This window comes from Haliotis rubra, unplaced genomic scaffold, assembly GCF_003918875.1.
Source record: "Haliotis rubra isolate DU_JTF1 unplaced genomic scaffold, ASM391887v1 Scf113, whole genome shotgun sequence".
Taxonomy (NCBI): Eukaryota; Metazoa; Mollusca; class Gastropoda; order Lepetellida; family Haliotidae; genus Haliotis; species Haliotis rubra.
In genome coordinates, this window is record NW_025765037.1 from 595,640 (window position 1) to 621,377 (window position 25,738).

At 40.2% G+C, this 25,738-nt stretch overlaps 1 protein-coding gene across 9 annotated transcripts in view; it reads left to right on the forward strand.

Moving 5' to 3' along the window:
* The window catches only part of LOC124291154 (poly(rC)-binding protein 3-like), a 380,920-nt gene that overhangs the window by 273,554 nt on the left and 81,628 nt on the right, over positions 1 to 25,738 (forward strand). For 7 of the 9 annotated variants that reach the window (XM_046728080.1, XM_046728097.1, XM_046728129.1 and 4 more), the window contains exon 6: positions 20,120 to 20,177. The exons of 1 other annotated variant lie outside the window; for it this stretch is intronic. The gene's annotated coding sequence lies outside the window, so the exon portion shown is untranslated. Of the gene's footprint in view, positions 1 to 3,423; positions 3,731 to 20,119; positions 20,178 to 25,738 lie in introns of those variants that run through there. One more of the 9 variants, XM_046728110.1, reaches the window with a different exon arrangement.

Sequence of the window (25,738 nt, forward strand, 5' to 3'; positions counted from 1 at the left end):
CTCTTCTACCCCAGGGGCATGGGTTGTCGTTCATAATATCAATCCCTGTTATGTATCTACAGGCCATTGTAGCCAGGATATTGCCACGTGTGGCATTAAACAACAACCATTTTATGAGCTGTAGTAATCATCACGACAGACTTGACTTATGGAGTTTCAAATTTGCAGAAGCAGCCTACGAGCAAGGATGACAAAGTGGTTGATCTCTGTATGCATAATTGTTTGGCTACATAACCATGTTGTACTCGTGTGTTGATTGCAAGATCCGTTCTGGTTACTGTGATAAATTATATCTGGTTGTGTGGGAATATGTGGGCTCGGTAGGAGACGTGCCTCTAGAAATATCAAAGGAGTAATCTAGAAAAAATACAAGAAAAGAATGATGTTGAAAACATCACCTACATGTGTGTTGTTAGCAGAGTTTATGTTTGTAGAGTGTTGATGTTTTATTTTGTAGTAGTTGTGGGAATTGTTGTCTTGGGATGATGATTCTTGTGATGGAGAAGAAACCAAATGTAATAAACGTTTTTTTCCAATTTTGTAAAGGAATTGGTGGGATATTGTCTAAAAAACATTCAAGATGATAAGTGATAGTTTTTCAAAGAAAACCTGATAAATGCAGAAAACATTTTAACTGATTTTACCAATTTTGTAAAGGAATTGGTGGGATATGGTCTAAAACATCAAGATGATAAGTGATAGTTTTTCAAAGAAAACCTGATAAATGCAGAAAACATTTAAACTTATTTTACCAATTTTGTAAAGGAATTGGTGGGATATGGTCTAAAACATCAAGATGATAAGTAATAGTTTTTCAAAGAAAACCTGATAAATGCAGAAAACATTTAAACTTATTTTACCAATTTTGTAAAGGAATTGGTGGGATATGGTCTAAAACATCAAGATGATAAGTGATAGTATTTCAAAGAAAACCTGATAAATGCAGAAAACATTTTAACTGATTTTACCAATTTTGTAAAGAAATTGGTGGGATATTGTCTAAAACATCAAGATGATAAGTGATAGTTTTTCAAAGAAAACCTGATAAATGCAGAAAACATTTAAACTTATTTTACCAATTTTGTAAAGGAATTGGTGGGATATGGTCTAAAACATTAAGATGATAAGCGATAGTTTATCGAAGAGTGAGCGAGTGAGATTGGTTTTACGCCTCTTTTAGCAATATTCCAGCAATTTCACAGCACCCAAAATGGGCTTCACATATTGTACTCATGTGGGGAATCGAACCCGGGTCTTCGGCATCACAAGTGAATGCTTTAACCACTAGGCTACCCCACCACCAAGTTTTTCAACAAATATAACAAAGAGTGGCAATGAGAAAATGTGGTAAACAGTCTTTCAGGACAAAGCCATGCTACAGGGAAGGATGTGATAAGAAGTTGTTATCTGTCAGTAACACAGGCAACAGGATATACAGGCTGTATCCTGTACACTTGCACCTCCACATACATTGGACGCATGCTGCAGCGGGCTACTGTCATGGACGATGCAAACACACCTATGTTCAACTTGATACAAAAACTTTCATCTCCTCATTAATGGTCCAAATAACATTGAAACAGAACTTCAGCAAATGTAGTATTTTTGTTTATAAGTTACAAATAAACAATATTTGATCAAGCTGAAGTTTACAGACTTGAAGATAACTGTTTTTATATTATAAATAAATCATTGTATTACTAATATGTTATTAGAGCTGTGTTATTTATTGACAAGGGCATTTGTATCCCTGTAATGAGGTTTTAGTTTCAATTTTTGGTAATAAACATCCAATTTTGTGTTTAATCTGAAGTAGAGAGACAGAATGTAAAAACAGAGGTCAGCATTTAACAAGAACACGATGTAAACTGACACATGCGTGTTTATGTATCCATATGTACATGTGTAGATGTGCTTGTGGAAATGTCTACAAAGTGCACGCTATGCATAATTGCATCCTGTTTATTTCCTTGGTGCAGAACTTCAATACACTTTCTACTTCAATTATCCACCCAGACTTCATTCATATTTTACTTCCTCAAAGAGAAAACTGATCAGCTTATCACTGGCAAGTGTATCGCATCTTGACCCAGATGTCCGTCTATCAGTGCCACACCCAGTATCTGGTATTGTCATTCCATTAAGGAAATCACAGTCAAGAAAGGGGATCTATGTTTGGCTTCAACAAGATATTAGCTTATTTGACTTGCTAGAATGTCAATACATCTGTAGATGATCACGGGATGTGGCAGGCAAGAACACAAGTTGGGGAAAGTCTATGTTTGAGAGGCTTACTGCAATAATGATGAGAGGATGTATGTGGCATGCTGTATGTAGAAGTTCGGGAAATTAGATAAATCTGTGTGGATATCTGGTAACTTTGTTGAATTTTAGTTTTAAGAATATTCATGGTGACTGACTGAAAACTATATAGTTTCACGGCTTTGATCATGTGATTATGTTCAGTTCTATGTCTAAGTGTTTATACAATGTCAACCCTTAACTAATCAGGCTTATAAGGTATATTAATTATTATTTTAATGGAACACGAATTGGGAGGGTTCAGTTCATTAAGATGAGATAAGATAGGATAGGTCTTGTGTAGCATTCCTTCAAGAAACAGTGACACCATTCTCCAAGCTACAACTATAGCAAAGGCCTTAGGAGTTATTATAGTCTTTTGGTGTACTGGTGTTGGTTATTTATTAAAACTGCTTCATTTATTTAATTGAGGGAACTTAGTTATTTCCAATTTTCCTGTCTTGGAATTTGCTGCGGCTTCTCCAGTATTATGTACACCTGGAGGCTAAGTGGAAGTCAGGGCTTGTGGCACTTTTGATGGCATTGCACTGCAATAAACGGTTTTGGTATCTCTTCCTTCTACCAGACTTGCTTCACAAGACATAGTTACCTGGCATCAAGCACTTAAGAAAGGACATTTAGCCTGCTTTTATTTTCACAACATCAATGACCAGAATGTTGCTCAGCTTTAAATCATTACTTGGTTAGCAAGGGCTTTCCCAATAGTGGGGCACTCCCTTGCCTTATAGTGAAGACTGCCTAGCCCTGGCTCCCCTTGTTGAAACAGGCACAATCTGTGTTAACACTGCCATCTGGGACTGAAAACAATGTCTGTGGGCCGGTCCATGATGGCATTGAGGGACAAGTGGTCATTTGTACTCGACTTTCAAAGGTCACTAAACTGATCAATTCTGGGCAAATATATTGATTTATTCTCACATAATCCTTTATTGATTTTGAATGTCAAGAGGGCTTAGTGAAGCAGCTAAATTGATGATTATTCTCAGATACTGGAGCTGTTGGGCTATCCTGCCTCCCCTCTGAGTGAGTGGTTTGGGCCATGGCAAGGGCTTCCCCCTGTAGGAGTGCATGAATGCCTATTCAAATGAAGACAGGCTGGCAGAGCCAGGTACAGAGAATGCCGCCACAGCAACTCAAAGCAACGCCAGATTTTGTCTTCACTAGCGCGATAGATAAGGTTTCATACAGAGATTTCTCTCCCCTAGGAGCTAGTTCCTTCACACCGGCAGACAAGAAACGGTGCTAGAGAGAGGAAGTTGACTGTTGATATGAGAGCTTCTGGTTATCTGATGTTGTGACCGATCTCTCCAGTAATGTAGATGCCAACACTGGTTTACAATCAGGCCACAGGGACATAGCAATAAGCCTCCTAGCGAGGACGTCCAGCATTTCTGTGATAGCAGACCAGGTGAGTTGATTTTCACTTTCTCCATTGTCTTCTACTTCTGCTGTGGGGGGGGAAGAGCACGTGTGTAGCCCTCCTTGCAGTCTATCATGGGCCAGGAGTCTGTTGATGCCGGTCTGCCTGCCTGCCAGTCAGCCTGTCTGCCTCTAACCATGTGCTTTCTTCCATCGTCGCTCTCTCCCTCTCTTTCTCTCAGTTGTATTGATTCCGTAGTTGTTCCAGCAACTATACACTTGACTGGTAACAGGTTTTTCTTGCCTACCATATTCTAGAGTAGATTTTTATGGATTTTTTTTCTGAGGGGGAGACAGACAAGCATGGATTTTGCAGTCCGTTCATGTTTCGGGTGGTGACATAGTTACAATCAGATTCATTCTCGATCATTATGCAATGTTGATATCAAGGAACTTGTGGTTGGGGTATATATTTACCTGTCACCAATTCAAGTATTTAGGACTGAGATAATCTGGTTTGGTTCATCAAGGTTAGTTTCTGATCCAGCAGATGTTGACAGCATGGTATATATCTGTCAGTGCAGAATCATACTGAAGAGAGTAGTATACACACATTAAAGCCTTCTATGAGTTATATACTCCAGCTGGCCACCAGACAGATACTGGGTCTGACTGTAGAACCAGGGTGAATACATGAACTGTACAGAGGCCTGGGGAAGAGGTGAAGCGTGGGTACACTTGTAGTAAGTCATATACTCCACACCAACAGTTGTTGGACCATATATTGTTATCCTGAATGATAGAACCAGTGTGAATACATGAACTGTACAGAGGTGTGGTATATACGCTCTCCATCTTACACAGTGTTTAAAGTAGTCTGTCTCAAAGACCCTGAACCATATTATTTTCCCTACTGCCTAGCCCTCCCTGTAATGCTAAAGCCCTATATGAAGCAAGTCTAGATTTCTCCATCTCTGGTCTCTCTGGGGCTCCTTTTCAATTTAAATGGGTTTATTTGTTACAATCAAAATTATATATATTCAGAGACTAAGCGTTAGTGTGTGTCTGAAGGGGCGAAGCGTGGGTACACTTGTAGTAAGTTGTATACTCCACACCTACACGTGTTCATCCAGCTATTGTTATCCTTCCGTACTGCTCCAACTTCTACAGGTCTCTCAAAGAAACTACAGGAGACTCTGAGGAAATTGGTAGACATTTGGTCCTAAAAAAGGCATCTTATTTAAACAATTATCTACTAAATTAAAAGTACAATACAGATGGATGCCAGAACAATGTTTAATTTCTGAAAATTAGTCTTGCCAAATCATGCTGTTCTTCAGTTGGATTCAGTATGAATGTATTCGAGGATCTGGGAGACGGACTAGGAAATTGGCAGCCTTAGCGAATTTAATTCTTATCATTCAAAATGTCATGTTAAATCAATTTATGGTGTACGTCAATCTTACAGTTGATGATACTCTAACTGCACACATACAAAGTTTCTGTTTAGTACCTGTCATTTATTACAATGTCTAGACCAGGACTGACAATGGGCAGCAGAGCATGAAGCTGAGTTTTCCTTTAATTGGCATCCCCTTCTTTGTTGGTTGTCAAAGCCAGACTTATTGAACTGGGTAGGTTTTTTGGAGTCAGTATATAATGTGGGGTGATGTATGAGTATTTTAAAGATTTATGTGAGAAACATTACTCTGCTGGTGTTGAGGCACCATCCGGCATGCTGCTGTGGGGTGGTACATTAGGGGAGGAAATCACCACACTCTAATGACCTGTGTGAGTTGTATATGTTCTGAGAACACATCTATTTGTATACACTGTCATAGTGTGTCTCGCAGTCCTTGAACTAAATTATTTCCCCCTCTGCCAAGTCCTCCCTGCAATGCTGAAGCCCTAAATGAAGCAAGTCTAGATTCCCTCAGATTCCTGAATCTCCCATCTGACAGGGGCTCATTTTTATATCAAGTTTAATTATTTGTTACTTTCAAAATCATATATATTCAGAGACTAAGCATTAGGCTAACTCTGTCCGAGCCAGATGATGTCAAAGAAAGTGCATGATGTAAGGATAATTTGTGCTTACGTTTGTACACATCACAATCCTCTTGTATAGACTGTATGGCCAGATGATGTCACAATCCTCTGGTATAGACTGTATGGCCAGATGATGTTATTGGAATAATGCTATACCTTGGTAGTGTCCCCAAGGCATTTTCAGCAGGGTGCAATGCCCTGCCCTTTTTATTTGGCGCCCTGTCCTTCTTTTAATACAATAATTGATATCAACACTTGGTGGTGTTAGTTTCTATTTAATGTTAAAGTTAAATGAAATACCTGTGCTCTTTGAATCTTCAAGAATCATTATGAATGAATAACTTCACGTAATGCTTGGAAATCTGTCAATGCTTGCTCTTTTTGGAATAGGGGTGCCTCTTTTGAAATTCTGTCGCCTTGCCCTCTTTAGATCCTGGGAAACACAACTTGGTATATACCCTGATCTTGTTATACATGCTGTGTGGCCAGATGATGTTAAATGATGTGGTATAAACGATGCGTGAAATTATTTGATTTATACCATACCTTTGTATACGCTGTGTAGCCAGATGAGGTACAAACAGTGGAGGTAGGTATATGCCTTGATGATGTGAAGGGGAGTTATACACTGAGCATAAAGAGGTGCAAGCTATGAACTCTACCTGGGCACACACCTCATCATGCACTCTGTCAGCCAGATGTCAGACGTATACACATCATTGGGAGATAAATGAGTTATACACTCTAATGGGCACACACCACACCGTCACGGCTATATGGTAGAAATGGAGTACACACTTTGTGGAAGATAAATGAGTTATGCAGTTTAATGGGCAGTTGTTGTGGCCCATCATACACATGTCGGAACCAGAAGATATGAACTACACACACTGTAGGGAGTTATTGAGTTATACACTAATCCTGGACCTGTATTCCTCTGTACATATGTCGGAACCAGAAAATATTAACTACACACACTGTAGGGAGTTATTGAGTTATTGAGTTATACACTAATCCTGGACCTGTATTCCTCTGTACATTCTCTGTACATATGTCGGAACCAGAAAATATTAACTACACACACTGTAGGGAGTTATTGAGTTATACACTAATCCTGGACCTGTATTCCTCTGTACATATGTCGGAACCAGAAGATATCAACTACACACACTGTAGGGAGTTATTGAGTTATACACTAATCCTGGACCTGTATTCCTCTGTACATATGTAGGAACCAGAAAATATCAACTACACACACTGTAGGGAGTTATTGAGTTATACACTAATCCTGGACCCATATTCCTCTGAACACATGTCAGAACCAGAAGATATTAACTACACACACTGTAGGCAGTTACTGAGTTATATACACCCAACCTGGACCCATATTCCTACACACTGTCAGAACCAGATGATATTAGTATACACACTGTAGGCAGTAATATGAGTTATACACCCAACCTGGACCCATATTCCTACACACTGTCAGAACCAAATGATATTAGTATACACACTGTAGGCAGTTACTGAGTTATATACACCCAACCTGGACCCATATTGCTACACACTGTCAGAACCTGATGATATTAGTATACACACTGTAGGCAGTAATATGAGTTATACACCCAACCTGGACCCATATTCCTACACACTGTCAGAACCAAATGATATTAGTATACACACTGTAGGCAGTTACTGAGTTATATACACCCAACCTGGACCCATATTGCTACACACTGTCAGAACCTGATGATATTAGTATACACACTGTAGGCAGTAATATGAGTTATACACCCAACCTGGACCCATATTCCTACACACTGTCAGAACCAAATGATATTAGTATACGCACTGTAGGCAGTAATATGAGTTATATACACCCAACCTGGACCCATATTCCTACACACTGTCAGAACCAAATGATATTGGTATACACACTGTAGGCAGTTACTGAGTTATATACACCCAACCTGGACCCATATTGCTACACACTGTCAGAACCTGATGATATTAGTATACACACTGTAGGCAGTAATATGAGTTATACACCCAACCTGGACCCATATTCCTACACACTGTCAGAACCAAATGATATTAGTATACGCACTGTAGGCAGTAATATGAGTTATATACACCCAACCTGGACCCATATTCCTACACACTGTCAGAACCAAATGATATTGGTATACACACTGTAGGCAGTAATATGAGTTATACACCCAACCTGGACCCATATTCCTACACACTGTCAGAACCAAATGATATTAGTATACACACTGTAGGCAGTTACTGAGTTATATACACCCAACCTGGACCCATATTCCTACACACTGTCAGAACCTGATGATATTGGTATACACACTGTAGGCAGTAATATGAGTTATACACCCAACCTGGACCCATATTCCTACACACTGTCAGAACCAAATGATATTAGTATACACACTGTAGGCAGTTACTGAGTTATATACACCCAACCTGGACCAATATTCCTACACACTGTCAGAACCTGATGATATTGGTATACACACTGTAGGCAGTAATATGAGTTATACACCCAACCTGGACCCATATTCCTACACACTGTCAGAACCAAATGATATTAGTATACACACTGTAGGCAGTTACTGAGTTATATACACCCAACCTGGACCCATATTCCTACACACTGTCAGAACCTGATGATATTGGTATACACACTGTAGGCAGTAATATGAGTTATACACCCAACCTGGACCCATATTCCTACACACTGTCAGAACCAAATGATATTAGTATACACACTGTAGGCAGTTACTGAGTTATATACACCCAACCTGGACCCATATTCCTACACACTGTCAGAACCAGATGATATTAGTATACACACTGTAGGCAGTAATATGAGTTATACACCCAACCTGGACCCATATTCCTACACACTGTCAGAACCTGATGATATTGGTATACACACTGTAGGCAGTAATATGAGTTATACACCCAACCTGGACCCATATTCCTACACACTGTCAGAACCAAATGATATTAGTATACACACTGTAGGCAGTAATATGAGTTATACACCCAACCTGGACCCATATTCCTACACACTGTCAGAACCTGATGATATTGGTATACACACTGTAGGCAGTAATATGAGTTATACACCCAACCTGGACCCATATTCCTACACACTGTCAGAACCAAATGATATTAGTATACACACTGTAGGCAGTAATATGAGTTATACACCCAACCTGGACCCATATTCCTACACACTGTCAGAACCAGAAGATATTAACTACACACACTGTATGGAGTTACTGAGTTATATACACCCAGCCTGGACCCATATTCCTACACACTGTCAGAACCAGATGATATTAGTATACACACTGTAGGCAGTAATATGAGTTATACACCCATCCTGGGTCCATATTTCTACACACTGTCAGAACCAGATGATATTGAGATACTGTAGGGAGTTGTCCAGCCATACCACATGGTATGTAGAGGATGCTGGCTAGAAGATGCTCACTAGGTAATGAATCGGTCATGGGTGAAGAGGAGGATTACTCCCAGTAAGAGGAGGGATAACGTTATATCAATAAGCTTATAGCTCTAATAAAACTTCATTGCGATGGGTAGTGGAAGGTGAGGTTCAGTGATGCTGCAAATTGAATTTACTATGGTAAAGTCACACATGTCAATAATTTCTGGTAGTAGGTGAGATGTTAACTTGATTTATGAGGAGTTTATTTCTATGGTAAGTACAGGTCATATTGAGAAGTAAAAAAAACTACTGCTTGATTGACAGATTTTGAGCTTTTTGGATGGCATTAATATACAATACTAAATACACAACTTAGTGAGTGAGTGAGTTGGGTTTTACACCGCTTTTAGCAATATTCTAGCAATATCATGGCAGGGGCACCAGAAATGGGCTTCACACAGTGTACCCATGTGGGGATTTGAACCCAGGCCTTCGGTGTGACGAGTGAACGCTTTAACCACTAGGCTACCCCACCTCCCCCAACCATCTTAGTTTCATGAATGAACTGTTTCTAAGTGCATGATCAATGTTTAAAATTTCTTCATCTGAGTAAGTAAAGGTATGTCTTTGAAAGGAATGACATACAAAATGGCTTAGATTTTGTGTGCAAACATATCTGGATAATTATGCCCTCTAGAGTCAATAGTTGTTCCTGCAGGTCAGGTTTAGTCATCAAGTTAGCCAGACTAGGCTGTTAGTTCAGAAGCTGATGGTAACCGGGCAATGATCTTGCCCTCGGTACACCACAGACAGAGGAATGTCTAATTGAAAAACCATTCATGCTCAGATGAGGAACCTTCTTGTGTAACAGGCCCTGTACCTTAGTATCACTGATAGTGTGTTAGTTGCCTGGACAGCTTCAGCTCTGTACCTGTTACGAAAGAAATAAGCTGGGTAATACCTCATTCCCTCCTAGATTGCAGTGGTAATAGCTTTGTGTGTGGAAGCTTGAAAATCACTGGTGGCCACGAAGATGCTGCTGATGTGTGGAACCGAGCTCCCTTGTCTAAACATGTTGGTTCGATGGTGATAAAAATTTGTAAGTACTTACATTGAAAAGAAGTGTGAAATACAAGGATTTTGTGAAAGGCTTTATGATTCTTTGATGTTCATTAAGGCGGCTGAAGAGGCAGATGGGGAAAATACTTTACGCTGCTGTGCCAAAACCACAGATGCTGAACATGTATCCTGACGCACAGAACTACGGTTCTCTGTATTGGAAATACATTTCGAAATCGTTTCTAGATCAGAGGAGCTTGTGCATCTTTTGGGTTTGTTAATGAACAAACTGGTTCCAGATTTTGAGCTTTGTTCATGAAAGACCTGAAGGGTTGAAAAAAGTGCTAACACATGACTAAAGGGTTGAAAAATAGTGTTAACACATGACTAAAGTGTTAACAAAGGGTTGAAAAATAGTGTTAACACATGACTAAAGGGTTGAAAAATAGTGTTAACACATGACTAAAGGGGCGGTGGGGTAGCCTAGTGGTTAAAGCATTGGCTTGTCACGCCGAAGACCCAGGTTCGAATCCTCACATGGGTACAATGTGTGAAGCCCATTTCTGGTGTCCCCCGCCGTGATGTTGCTGGAATATTGCTAAAAGCGGCGTAAAACCAAACTCAGTCAGTCAGTCAGTCAGACATGACTAAAGGGATAGTGCTATAAGTCATTGTGATAGAGATACAGTTTGTGTTATCAAATTCTACTTTCAACCCCTATGGTATACATATCATATGAAGTAATTGAACATGTCCATCAATGTGGCTGGCAATAGTCTGACCCTACGAGTGTCTAACCAGCCCTCCCATGCTGGTGTTAGGGCAGTGGTGTTAGAGAATTAGCCATTGTTGTTGAAGACTCCCAGCCTGACCGCCTATCTCCTGCTGTCTCTGTATTGTCCGAAGGCTTTTGTGAGCTCAATGCAAGCACGTTAGGTCCCTCTCTCTCCCTTCAAGCCCTCTATCACAACCCTTGACTTTATCCAAAGATGTCCTGGAATCGATCATCGTTGCTTCTGCTTCGCTGGTTTCTTACCCTTTCCTTTGTCACTGCCTGCCCAGATTATTACCGATCTTCTCCCTGCTTAGTCCGGGTTAACCAGAGAAACACATCCTTCAGGGACACTCATTAAAATTTTCCTGGAATTTGTGGAAGAAGTTTTATTGTGATGACTTGTTCGATACAGGTTGTTTTCGTTAGGGTTGGTTGTTAAACTTACATTTGATCCAAAAATGAGGAAGAGCCCCCCATTGGGAGCACCATGGTGCTTCAGTAACTACCACCTTTATCAATGAAATCTACATCTTCCTGAAATACATTGTACACTCTTCCCTGACATGGCAATACGGATATTATCCCCCCTTTTTACAACTCCCATCTTACTGATGAAAATTACAGGGTTCTCGTTTTATTCGCTGAAAACTTAAGTACCAATTTTGTAAAAACTAGGAATGTTCCAGTTTCTAATTTTGACAGTGAGTAATTTGTTTTTAAAAATCTGACAAAATTAAAACTGAAACAACAGATTCAGTGTTGTGTTTACATCATCAGAGTTAAGCTACTTTCAGCAGTGGAGTGTTTCGGATTGCTCTCTAACCTGTGAGGATGGTAGCGTTTGCCCAGTTGATTCCGACTTCAGCCTCTTCAACAATGTCTGGGATAATGAGGGGATGTTTCTTTTGCTGCAGAAGTTGCCTAAGATTACAAATTTAAATTTCAGTTGTGTAGTTTAATTTGTTGTGAGAGCCCTACAGAGTGCTTTCTGTGTTATCTGTCAGTTTGCCAGGGGAAATACTGGACGGCTTTCAGGCTCGCATCTGTTGCCTTTAGATGACCCATTCACCATTATAGCTTGATTTCAAAGTGGGTTTGGTAGGTTGGTCTAGTGGTTGAAGCCTACTCTAATGACCCATGAAGACCCAGTTTCAATTCCCCAAATGGTTACAATGTGTGAAGCTCATTTCTGGTGTTCCCTATCATGAAATTTTTGGAATATGGCTAAAAGCAGCATAAAACCTCACTCACTCACTCATTTCAAAGTGACATTGCCTCCTTTTGTTCTAATATCTAACATGGAAATGAATTTATCTGGCTCATTAGAATAATTTGAGTGGAAACTGTATTTTAGCAGAGTGTCATTCAAGTCAAGCTCAAAATGGAAAATGTTTTGTGAAGGGGCCTGTGTTACTTAACCAACGAGAATGGAACTATACGTACATGGATAACAGCATGGATACAACTGAGAGATAGGAGAGCTTTGCTGAATTGATAAACAAGTATTATTCACTTGTTAAACCTGGTGGAGGGGCGGTGGGGTAGCCTAATGGTTAAAGCGTTCGCTCGTCACGCCGAAGACCCGGGTTCGAATCCCCATATGGGTACAATGTGTGAAGCCCATTTCTGGTGTCCCCCGCCGTGATGTTGCTAGAATATTGCTAAAGCCGGCGTAAAACCAAACTCAGTCAGTTAATCCTGGTGGACCAATTCAGACAAAGTACATTTTTCATAAGTTTTAGTTTTTCAACTACCCGGTTCATGAAAGAGCATGAAAACTCCATGGCAAGTCAGAGGTCCGAGATATCTAACTGATTCCATGACTTTGATGATCTACTGGGGTTATAAACAACACATGGCAAGTATTTACTCACTGAGGGGAATGGTTAGAATATGGAGGTACAGTCTTTGTGTTGGGGAGACCAGGAATCAAGGTGCAAGGGTGGACTACTTGAGGTCAAATCAGGGAGAGATAAAGTACAGTAAGACAATATGGAAACTGCAGGATTGACTCTGTCTATCCTGGATTAGGTTACATTGGAGATGTAGAGTGGATAAATCTTAAGGTGAATTAAGGGTATGAGAAAAGGACAGTGTTTCGGTAAGATAAACGAGTGGAATAGCCAAAAGATATGATGTATGGTGTGAGACTTTTGCAGATATGGTCAGTCAGTATTGAGGCATATACATAGATAAGTCCTTCTAACAACACAGTGGAATAGCAGCTACAAGGGTACAATCCCTCTGACAACAGTGGAATAACAGCTACAAGGGTACAGTCCTTCTGACAACACAGTGGAATAACAGCTACAAAGATACAGTCCTTCTGACAACACAGTGGAATAGCAGCTACAAGGGTACAATCCCTCTGACAACAGTGGAATAACAGCTACAAGGGTACAGTCCTTCTGACAACACAATGGAATAACAGCTAGGAAGATACAGTCCTTCTGACAACACAGTGGAATAACAGCTACAAGGGTACAATCCTTCTGACAACACAGTGGAATAACAGCTACAAGGGTACAGTCCTTCTGACAACAGTGGAATAACAGCTACAAGGGTACAGTCCTTCTAACAACACAGTGGAATAACAGCTACAAGGGTACAGTCCTGACAACACAATGGAATATGGGCTACAAGGGTACAATCCTTCTTACAACACAGTGGAATAACAGCTACAAGGGTACAGTCCTTCTGACAACACAATGGAATATGGGCTACAAGGGTACAATCCTTCTGACAACACAGTGGAATAACAGCTACAAGGGTACAGTTCTTCTGACAACACAATGGAATATGGGCTACAAGGGTACAGTCCTTCTGACAACACAGTGGAATAACAGCTACAAGGGTACAGTCCTTCTGACAACACAATGGAATATGGGCTACAAACAGCTACAGTGAAATAACAGATACAAGGGTACAGTCCTTCTGACAACACAATGGAATAACAGCTACAAAGGTACATACCTTCTGACAACACAATGGACCTATGGCTACAAATATTATCTGATATGAAGCTGGAGGTACAGCTACAGAGATACAGTCCTTCTGACAACTACAGTGGAGGTATGGCTGCAAATATACAATGTTTCTGATATCAATCTGGATGTACAGCTACAAGGATACAGAGATCAGTACGTTGCCAGTCTGATGGTTCTGTGGCCACCTGGGGTTACAGACATGGTATAGCAGTGCACTGACTTGTGAGTGGAGTGTGGGACTGTGCATGCCTCCCTGACTTCCTTCCCCAGTAATAGATACCCCCAGCTTTGTTCCCCTTGGCGCCCCCCTGCTGACTCTCCCTGCCACGTGCCCAGTGCATGGGAGGAGGATGTACCCTGCTTTGTAGCTGGGAGTCAACTTTAACAGATCTTGAAATATTGGTGTGCAGATGTAACATGGATTCTGTCTGGGTTCTCATGATTAGTTTTCCACATTTCGATTACTGTTTAGAGACTGTTGCTGTTTTTTAAACAGATTTCATTAATTTATTCTTTTGGCCATCATTTAGAAGTTCAGAAGTGCTGATCTTTTGAGGTTTTTGTATTTTGGTATTGAATTATGCTTTAGATGTTTGTGTAAAACTTTCCCCAGTAGGATACATTTCATTGTTCAAAGAAGTTCTTGATGGCAAAATTAGTTGTGCAACTTATTTTGATATTATGTGAGATAATGTGGAATTCTTTTTAAGATGAATAGAATTGAAGATACCACTGATTAACACGGACTAAAGCTGAAATGAAAATCCAGTTGGTCAGTCCAAGGATTCTAAGAATAATACATATTTCAATCATTTTCAAACAAACATATTTCAAAAGCAAGTTGAGAGGGAAGATGTTAGAACTCATTTTGAGGATAGGTCACTTTCATCACAGAAATGCATAAATATATGATTTTGTATAATTCGATCGACATCCAAGAAGTAATGGCTTTGTGTGTAGCATTTCGAAAGACAGATCTTTACAAGCACTATTTCCAGGTGTGTGTTGGATTGAGAAAATTGGGTTTTGTTCCTAGCTTCAAAATACAAAGGTGTGCCTGCGGCCATTGTACATACATGTTGAGTTTACAGCCAGCTCGCCCAGGTGTATGGCAGTTTTGGTATTTCACAAGTATTTTGCCTCTGTCTGTTGGTGATGTGTGAGGCAGGGCCCGCTGTGGTGGAACACAGAGCAGACACTGGGTGGCCAGTGGAGGAACTACAGTTGATGTAGAAGCAAATCTGAGATGAAGTAAAAAAGTAGTTCTCCTCTTGACAAATAGAAACCATGTATGTTGAGCATCTACTGCAATTCATACTCTTTTCATGATTTCTTTGGGTACTGATTGTTTGGACTTCATATTATTTTCTTTTGTGTCTCGTGTGATTTTAGCGCTTGGACAATCACAACTGCCAGTAGTTTACATTGGCACACAACAGTTGTAGCTCAAAGATGGCTTTTTGTGGAACCTGGCCAGATGATTACAAAACCTTTTTTATCCCTGTACATTGGTACCAGTTCAGAGTTTTGTCTCAGACAAAAGGAACCAGGATATCTGTAACCAGCACTATTGACATATCTGTGTAGGGGGTACGTTACATTTATATTGGTGGGTTTGCCTCTGTAGACCAGACTGATACTGCCCGGTGTGCCTTATTCTGGGGTCAGGAAGCTTGTGATGACATTGTTTTGGGAGACCCAGGCCCTGTTTCACAAAGCATCTCCTGGTGCGGCCTTATGTTGTAGGTTGAAGCATTGGAGTTACTATCATCTTAGTGCTTTGAGTACCATCAGCCAATGTTGAATGATGGGAGTTTCGATCTTGTCCGTGCTATGACTACCGCAAGCCATTATTGAAGTACGGAAGTTAAGATCATCTTCAGTCAGTGTTAAAGTATGGGAGTTATGATAATCTCAGCGCAATGACCACCACAAGTCAGTGTTGAAGTTGTCAGAGTTATGAGCATCTCAGCTCTATGACCACCACAAGCCAATGTTAAGTATGGGAGTTACGATCATCGCAGTGCAATGACCACCACAAGCCAATGTTAAGTATGGGAGTTACGATCATCGCAGTGCAATGACCACCACAAGCCAATGTTAAGTATGGGAGTTACGATCATCGCAGTGCAATGACCACCACAAGCCATTGTTAAGTATGAGAGTTACGATCATCGCAGTGCAATGACCACCACAAGCCAATGTTAAGTGTGGGAGTTACGATCATCGCAGTGCAATGACCACCACAAGCCAATGTTAAGTATGGGAGTTACGATCATCGCAGTGCAGTGACCACCACAAGCCAATTTTTATGGTAGTTATGATCATCGCAGCGCAGTGACCACCACAAGCCAACGTTAAGTGTGGGAGTTACGATCATCGCAGTGCAATGACCACCGCAAGCCAATGTTAAGTATGGGAGTTATGATCATCACAGCTCAATGACCACCACAAGCCAATGTTAAGTATGGGAGTTATGATCATCACAGCTCAATGACCACCACAAGCCAATATTAAGAGTGGGAGTTATGATCATCGCAGCGCAGTGACCACCACAAGCCAATGTTAAGTATGGGAGTTACGATCATCGCAGTGCAATGACCACCACAAGCCATTGTTAAGTATGGGAGTTACGATCATCGCAGTGCAATGACCACCACAAGCCAATGTTAAGTGTGGGAGTTACGATCATCGCAGTGCAATGACCACCACAAGCCAATGTTAAGTATGGAGTTACGATCATCGCAGTGCAATGACCACCACAAGCCAATGTTAAGTGTGGGAGTTACGATCATCGCAGTGCAATGACCACCACAAGCCAATGTTAAGTGGGAGTTACGATCATCGCAGTGCAATGACCACCACAAGCCAATGTTAAGTATGGGAGTTACGATCATCGCAGTGCAATGACCACCACAAGCCAATGTTAAGTGTGGGAGTTACGATCATCGCAGTGCAGTGACCACCACAAGCCAATGTTAAGTGTGGGAGTTATGATCATCACAGCTCAATGACCACCACAAGCCAATATTAAGAGTGGGAGTTATGATCATCGCAGCGCAGTGACCACCACAAGCCAATGTTAAGTATGGGAGTTATGATCATCGCAGCGCAATGACCACCACAAGCCAATGTTTAAGCTGTCGGAGTTATGGTTATCCTGCAGTCAGTCCTCCACATGACCTTTGAAGATTGGAGTTTGAACTGATCTTCAGTAACCCATGCTTGTTGTAAGGTTGGTCAGGCTCGCTGACTTGGTTGACACATGTCATCATATCACAATTGCGTAGATAGATGCTCATGCTGTTGATCACTGGATTGTCTGATCCAGACTGCCGCCAATTAGCTGGAATATTGCTGAGTGCGGTGTAAAACAATACTCACTCACTCACTCAGTCCGCCACATAGTGCAATATATGAAGGTATCGTGCAATTCTCCAGTGGTGAAAGCACACTCCCTTTTTCTCCTGTTTTTGATACCCAGCATACTTACTGGCAACAGCTAAGTAGAAAATCATGACTTACATATCATAAGTATGAAAAGATATAAATGACTCACATGTGTAAAATTGTATATAAACCACATGATGTGAAGAAATCAAGTACAAATTGCGAGAGACAGAAATATGAGCAATTAAGTCCTGCAGCGCAGTGGGATGCTTGAAACGGGGAGTGGGGATCACTGCTGGCTTTTGTCTTGTACACCTGTATTTTGACTGAAATAGACAATTTAGACATTTAACACCTGGAAGCACAGGACACATGCTGAAGTGCCTTTTATGTCACACATGTGAGGCTTACATTGAACAGGGGGAGAGGAAAAGATCAGCCATTGCTCCATATACTATTTTCCTAGCTGCTGACATTCATGTGACTCAGAAATGTGGATGGCTATGATTTTTAAATTGATGAAAAGATAAGAGTACCATTTCTATTTTCTTATTTTGGAGAAATAATGTCTATGTTTGGTCTCATTTGTTTCATACTTTGCTGTTGTATTTAGTGGAAATATTAGAGACTTCATCCTCTACATTTGAAATACTTGTAATTAATAGAATTTGGTAACTAATTGATTGTTCATTTTGGATTTATGTTATTCCATTGTTAACATATTTGGTGGCTTGCATCTTTTGTGTGAAAAGAATGGAATATGGAATATGAGTCAAATATCTCATTCGCTGACTCGCTCACTCACTTACTCTCTGTAACAACTGATCGATCATGACCAATATGTTTCTGAGGAGTCAAGGTACCAAAACAGTATCAAATGTGACACAATTACATGTCTTCTTATTGTTTAGAATTAGTATACTGTATTTCCATTCCTAATTTAGTTGAAATTTGAATGTCAATAATTTGCTGATTAAGTTAATTTTCTTTGAATGATTTCTAAAAAGTATTAACCACTTAACTGGTTGGTTAGATAGCTTAGTGGTTGGAATGTTAGCTTGCCTGCTGTAACATGGGTTTGATTTTCTTAATGGTTACAGGGGTGGTGGAGTAGCCTAGTGGTTAAAGCGTTCGCTCGTCACACCGAAGACCCTGTGGTTCGAGGAATCCCCACATGGGTACAATGAGTGAAGCCCATTTCTGGTGTCCTCCACCGGGATGTTGCTGGAATTTTGCTAAAAGCGGCGTAAAACCCAACTCACTCACCTAATGGTTACAATGTGTGAAGCTTGCTCTTTGTAGACCCTGTTGTAATATATGGTTATATTTCCTTGTAACATGTAACATGACAGTTTGGATAGTTGTTCATAATATCAATCACAGAATTGCTGGATCCAGACTTAATATTTGCAGGCTACAGTCATGTAGGTAATTATTGATATAACCTAAACAACAATCTTGTTGAAGTTGTGGTGGCTAAGTGGGTTAGATCACTGACTTCCTGTGGTGGGGATTAGGTGCCTGACTCTGAGAGTGTGGGTTAAAATCACAGATGGACTCAACCTAATAAAAGCATTAGAATCTGTACATTAATGAGCAAGTGTATTCTCAAATATAACATATGTACCAAACCTTCTAAACAGGTTTCTTGGATGTAGAATTTACACTTTTTGAGAAGTTTAGAGGTCTATTCAGTCAATGTCCAAATATTGTTTACATGTCATATTTCCCCTCCTTTCCTGCCAGACCAATCTTCTGAAATCTGTATTTGTGGTGCCCGCTTGTTTTTTCTGGTTACCGCTGCAGCTGTGCTGATACCATTGTAAACAAGGCTGTGAACAAGATATGGGGGACAGTGTTTTTAAAGTCTTGAATTTTGTCAAAAATGTTGTGTTGGAGGTAAAACATGAAAATGTCAGCTGTCACGCTGTAATGTCTGTGGTAGGAAATATTTGTTTTAAAAATGTCAGCACGATAAGCGAACACGTTCACAACTGCATAACTGAATCTGATATTGTTTGTTTTGATAATGTGTGAAGTAAAAATTGAATCATGTTGAGGTATGGATATTACCGATGCAACTTTTAAGTTATAGTATTGAGGAACGCAAAAATTTGGTCATTTTATTATTATATATTTATGTTTATTTATATTATATATTATTATTTATTGTTCTTTGTTAGAGGGGCTGAAATGATTTTTAAATTGTGTTGGTATTTTTAAATGATATGTTGTCATTACCCTGAACACTCTTGCGGACTCGGGCGGTGGGTAGCTCTAGTGGTTAAAGCGGACGAAGACCCGGTTGAATCCCCACATGGGTACAATGTGTGAAGCCCATTTCTGGTGTCCCCCGCCGTGATGTTGCTGGAATATTGCTAAAAGCGGCGTAAAACCAAAACTCAGTCAGTCAGTCAGTCTTGCGGACTCATTTGAGACATGTCATCGTAACCCAATTGGTCCCATAGGTCGATGCTCATGATGTCAATGTGTCTGACCCAGACTCTATTATTTACAGACTGACATTATATAGCTGGAATATTGTGAGGAACAAACAAACAAACAATTCATTTCCCTGAATGTTGTCAGGAGATATCTACAATAAGAACTTTCATCACACGTGACATGTGTTTTTTGTTTCTTGTTATCGTTTCTTCGTTGCTATGAGACACTTTCTGTTGCTAATGTATGACTATTTTCTTTCAGGTATGTGGCAGTCCTTCTCTTGTTGATTTGACAGTAGTTCGAGAGCGACAAGTTGTAGGTAAGCTAGCATCCAGTGTGTCTGCATGGAAAGGAATGATAAGTGCATCCTGAAAAACACAATTAGCGACTGTCACACATAATATTGTTACTCTGGTTGTCAAAATTACCACAAAGTCATTTGTCAAGAATACTTCCCATTGTCCAAATGTCAAAACTCCTTCGTCCTTCAAGCCAGAGTCTCTCTGCAATTTTGCGAACATCCTTAGATTGGTACATCTGCTGTCGTTTCTTTTCCGAAGCATGTTTTTACAACTCGGCAAACATGATCGTGAAGTCTTTAGACTCGGTTTTCCAATTCTATGGGCTTTCTCAGCACGATGGCCCAATTAGCACAGCGAAGTGATTTAGAGGCGTTCCAAAATGCCTTGATGTAATAAACTAGTGGTGATTGTGTGAGGACTAGCCCTGAATGGCATATTTACTGACCATAGTGGAGCTCTCTACATTTCTTTCATCGCCAACAGTAAATTTCTTCCTGTGAAATGTCTTCTCATTCATTCGCCTGAAGCTTCACATAGTGATCCAGTTCATTTACAATTGTCATAATGGCTATGCATATATGGACGCTCAGCAATAGGAAGTAGGTTTTCTGTATTGACAGCTGTTCAGATTATTCCGAAGAAATGAAATTTGGTTTAAAAGTGGCATTACAGTCACAAGGACTACAATTAAGTGCCAAGGAGTAGGTATATATAATGGTAATTATTTTGTCCGCAACTGGTCACATCATCGACGCCAGAGAATAATTTGTCTTCAGATATCTACAAGAAAGATTCCTTTCACCACAACAGGCAAGGTGGTAGTGGCAAGAGTATGAATAGATTACAGAAAAATGTACCCAATTTTTGTATTAAAATATCCAAATTTATGTTATAGAACATGATTTGGACAAATTTCATTTGATAATAGCTCTAAAGAATTATCATTTAATAACTCATAAAAACGCTTGAAAGTTGATAGAAATTTGAAGCATGGTGTCTTTTATTCTGATAAAGTGTCTGCGATGATAGTAAACCTAAATAAAAAGCTGAGTATTTAGCAATGTTGACATGGCACGGTGTGACTGAGGATGACTTCTCTAGGGAATGCTTGACAACCAGCGTTCAAATGTTGTATGAATTTCTTGATAAAAAACAGAAACCAGTTTAATTGAGATGACATTGAGAATTCAGTGTTCTATAAATGGGCAAGAATTCAGGAACAGGCGCTTGAGTTTGGTTCAGGTTTGGCAGCACTTTGGAAGAGATCCCCAATATTTTTTTCTCATTCATGTGAATTGAACAAAATGTCAGCTCAGACCTCCTCGAGGGCTTTGGTGTATTCTTGGCCATTATTGGGCGTCTTGTGCAAATCTGACAGGATTCCCCTCGGCTCAAGTGTAAACTTTCTTGTAATTTTTTGCCATTAACATTAGTTTAATTTGGATTTAAGACATCAGATAGGCTTCATTGAAAAATTGCATTGCAGTTTTTAATGCCTGATTTAAGCATTTAACACTTTTGATCTTCAGGAACATTTGTAGTTTTATCATTTTTTGTACTTAGATCACAGAAAGAAAACATATTTAAGTGAAAATATGCTGTAGATGTACTTGATAATTGATTAAATTTGTAAAATTAAAGATATGATATGAATTGATCCACAGTGTGTTTGATCTGAATCTGGTTTCGATTCATACACTTTGAATTAATACTTGCAATAAGAGAATGCCACTAAATCATAAGGAATAAATTGCCAGTTAAATCAGAATTGACCTCATCTAGGAAAACACGTGTGTGAGGAAAGCACTGTTGCTAAGCATGTGTTATCAACAATTCATCTAGTGGGCAATGTTTGCAAATATTTATCATGCAGTTGATTTCTTCCTTAACTTCATTGGACGTTTTTTCAATTAACTGACGTGTTTAATATCTGTTCATTATGTGCCAGTTTTTCTTGAGCAAACTAACGACTCATTTGTGTTTAAAGCATGAAAAATAAATCAATCGTTTATTAAAGTCAGCTTTGAAGAAGGAAGCATATTTCATAATGGCAGAGCCGCCTACTGGCAGACTGGCTGTGTTCTTGATAACAGTGATCTGCTTAGAAATGGAGAGAAATTGCTTGGTGTTGAGATACAGGACGAGAAAGGACAGCAGGCAGTGCGGAATTGTGGCTGTAAGTCTGTGGCTTTTGTAGAAATGTTTGGAACAAGTCATTAAGTAGACTAATGATTCCAAACTGGCGTTTTATGGAATTATATAAACTGGTCTAGTGGATAGTGCCCCAGCCCAGAGGAGGGGAAGATGAGGTTCAATTCCTGCCGTGTTATAACAAGACATTTAAAGATGATCCTTGTCACAACCCTGACTTGTACGAACTTTTAAAGGAATAAGACATGGTCTGTCGACTGTGAGTCAGTATACTGTATCTGAGTAGGGTATACATTATCTACTGCAGCATGGTGCTACAGAGGGTTAGCGATTAGTCTGTCTCACAGTCCCTGAACCACATTATTCCCCCTAATGCCTAGCCCTCCCTGCAATGTAGTCTGTCTCACAGTCCCTGAACCACATTATTTCCCCTACTGCCTAGCCCTCCCTGCAATGTAGTCTGTCTCACAGTCCCTGAACCACATTATTTCCCCTAATGCCTAACCCTCCCTGCAATGTAGTCTGTCTCACAGTCCCTGAACCACATTATTTCCCTAATGCCTAGCCCTCCCTGCAATGTAGTCTGTCTCACAGTCCCTGAACCACATTATTTCCCCTAATGCCTAGCCCTCCCTGCAATGTAGTCTGTCTCACAGTCCCTCAACCACATTATTTCCCCTAATGCCTAGCCCTCCCTGCAATGTAGTCTGTCTCACAGTCCCTCAACCACATTACTTCCCCTAATGCCTAGCCCTCCCTACAATGCTAAAACACAAAACGAAGCAAGTCTAGATTTCCTCAGCAATCTCCCAACTCACTTGGGCTCCTTTTCAATTTAAATGGGTTTATGCATTACTATCAAAATTATATATATTTAAGACTAAGTGTTAGTCTAGGGTAGAGATATAAACCCTTAGTCCAGACTTTGCAAGCAGCCGAACACATCTCATGTACATTCCTGTAAGTGCTATGATCTCGAATGCAATATTAAACCTTATTTCTCTTCACCTACGTAAATGTGTAACAGTGTGATAATCATACAATTGTTTGATTTATTTGATTTACCTGTAAATGCAAATCTTGTTTCTTTCTTTCTAAAAAACCTCAATAGAATTGTCTGTATAAAGCAATAAGTTTATGTCCATTACATCCAATCTGCTTCTCACAGCATTATCAAAGAATGCGAGGAAATAAGACATATTAACTGAAACTCGTGGCTGCCTTTATCATTACATTGACATGCAATTCAGGGCTTGATAGGACCGGAACGAGCAATGACATAAATTCTAATTTTGTCCATCAGATGGATTGGGTAACTGTGAAATATTTATCAGTCTGTTTGTTCCCCAAGACATGATCATAATGGCAGTGATGGGAAGTGAACTTCGTTTAATACATCAAAGGACCAATCAGAGCCTTTGTAACATGCTGACATGTTGTCAAGGGGTTTTGTGACTTGATAACAACATCAGAGTAAAAATAGAGAATTATTTCTGGATGAGATGCGAGACTGGTCTAATTCCTTCTTGTATTGGGGTCAGCCAGTAGTTTTGTGATGTTGGACTGTCAATGTGGTGTACTGGATAGAGAGTTTCACGGAGAGAGTACGGTCAGTGTTTCCGTCCCTGGCAAAATTAGAGATGTGTTACTGCTGATATGAATAATCCAGTCTTTAGTTGACAAACCAATGGTTGATAGAGAGAGCAATAATTAATGCTTGCAGAGTAGTTTCACATACAGTAGGACATGGAACAAAATGTTGGCATTGATGGAACCGTGCACTTGTTAGAATCACAGTTTTGAATTGTGGTCTGACTGAATCACGGACTGATAAAAACTTGGCAGTGACGAAATCGTGGCCATGTTGGAAACATGGTCTTGAACTGTGGTCTGACGGAATGACAGACTGACGGAATCTGACGGAATCGTGGACTTGTTAGATACAAGGCCTTGTATTGTGGTCTGACAGAATCACGGACTGACAAAATCTTTGTCTAATGGAATGGAGGATTGCAATCAAGGACTTTCTCTGTTGTGGCCATGTTGACAGTAATTGATCAGGGTGGGGAAATACGCTCATTTCATTTGATGAAGATTTGCAATCAGGCCGGGTCTAATCCCTTCACTGATCACATGTGATTGACAGCAAAATTGTCACACTCGACCAACTCAGCTGGAAGAACTTTCATCCAGGGTCACTCTAGATTAATGGAATCTTGTTTTTAGTAGCTTCAACTAGCTGGCATGTTTGCTGAGTTTAATGCCTTGACATGTTGCATTAATTGTGCATCAGTTGTATGGAACTATTGAGGCAGCATCGGTTTTGATGGTATTTAGGGCTGTGCTCACATCATGGGATTTTCCTAACAGCTAGACCAACTTTGTGGTCTGGTTAATAGAGCATCTGTCCGCCTGGATAGCAGAAGGTTGGGGTTTCAGTCCCCCGGTGGGCTTATAACAAAACATGTCGAAAGATGGTACTTGGCGTTACCCTAATTGGTGCTCAGCATTTAGGGGATAAACAAGGACTGATCGCCTTGGAGCCATGTTAACCTGTGTCATGATATTCCAATGGACTAGCACCATGAACCTGGCATTAGTTTGGACAAATACTAGCATACACACACTAGGTCACAAGTGCAAAAATCTCAGTGCAACAATAAACCCCCTTTCGTCCACCTTCTTCCAGCTAATGGAGCATTAGCATAACCACTTATACCCAGGGTTGTGTCCCTTCCATGTGCCAGGATTTGATCAATTTTGTTATGTCCAAGATTTGTTCTGACTTGAACCTTGGGTTGTCAAATCCATATGTGGTGGGTTTCATTTACCACAGTGGTAAATGTCCAGGGCCAAGATTTTCAAAGCTCTCTTAGTGCTAAGATAGTCGTAAGTTAATGTTAATGTATGGCACTTATGACTATTGTAGCGCTAAGAGAGCCTAAGAAATCTAGGCCCAGTACCTTTATCTATTGGTGATTTCCTTCTCCAGCATGCAGAGTAAGAACTGGAATGTTTAATGCATAAAACAAAACTCTAATTCCTTCCATCCACAAGACAACACTGTATTACTGGTGATTGTCACATGTGGTAATTCCTGGTTAGATCCCCAGCAGCCTGTGCTGGTTCTAAGAGGCTGGGAAACATGTCTATGTCCACCCATAATAATGATTGTTACTCACAATAACGATCATTTGATTGTCATTACCATTTTGGGGTACCATTATGGATATGTCAATAAAGATTGGATGGAAATAAAAGGCTCGTGTCTGGTTCAAGTCTTGGAATTTTCATAATCGCTTTATACATCTTAAGGTTTGAGATATCTTTCAAATATGTTATCCTCTTGTCTGAGGGGCGGTGGGATAGCCTAGTGGTTAAAGCGTTGGCTCGTCATGCCGAAGACCCGGGTTCGATTCCTCACATG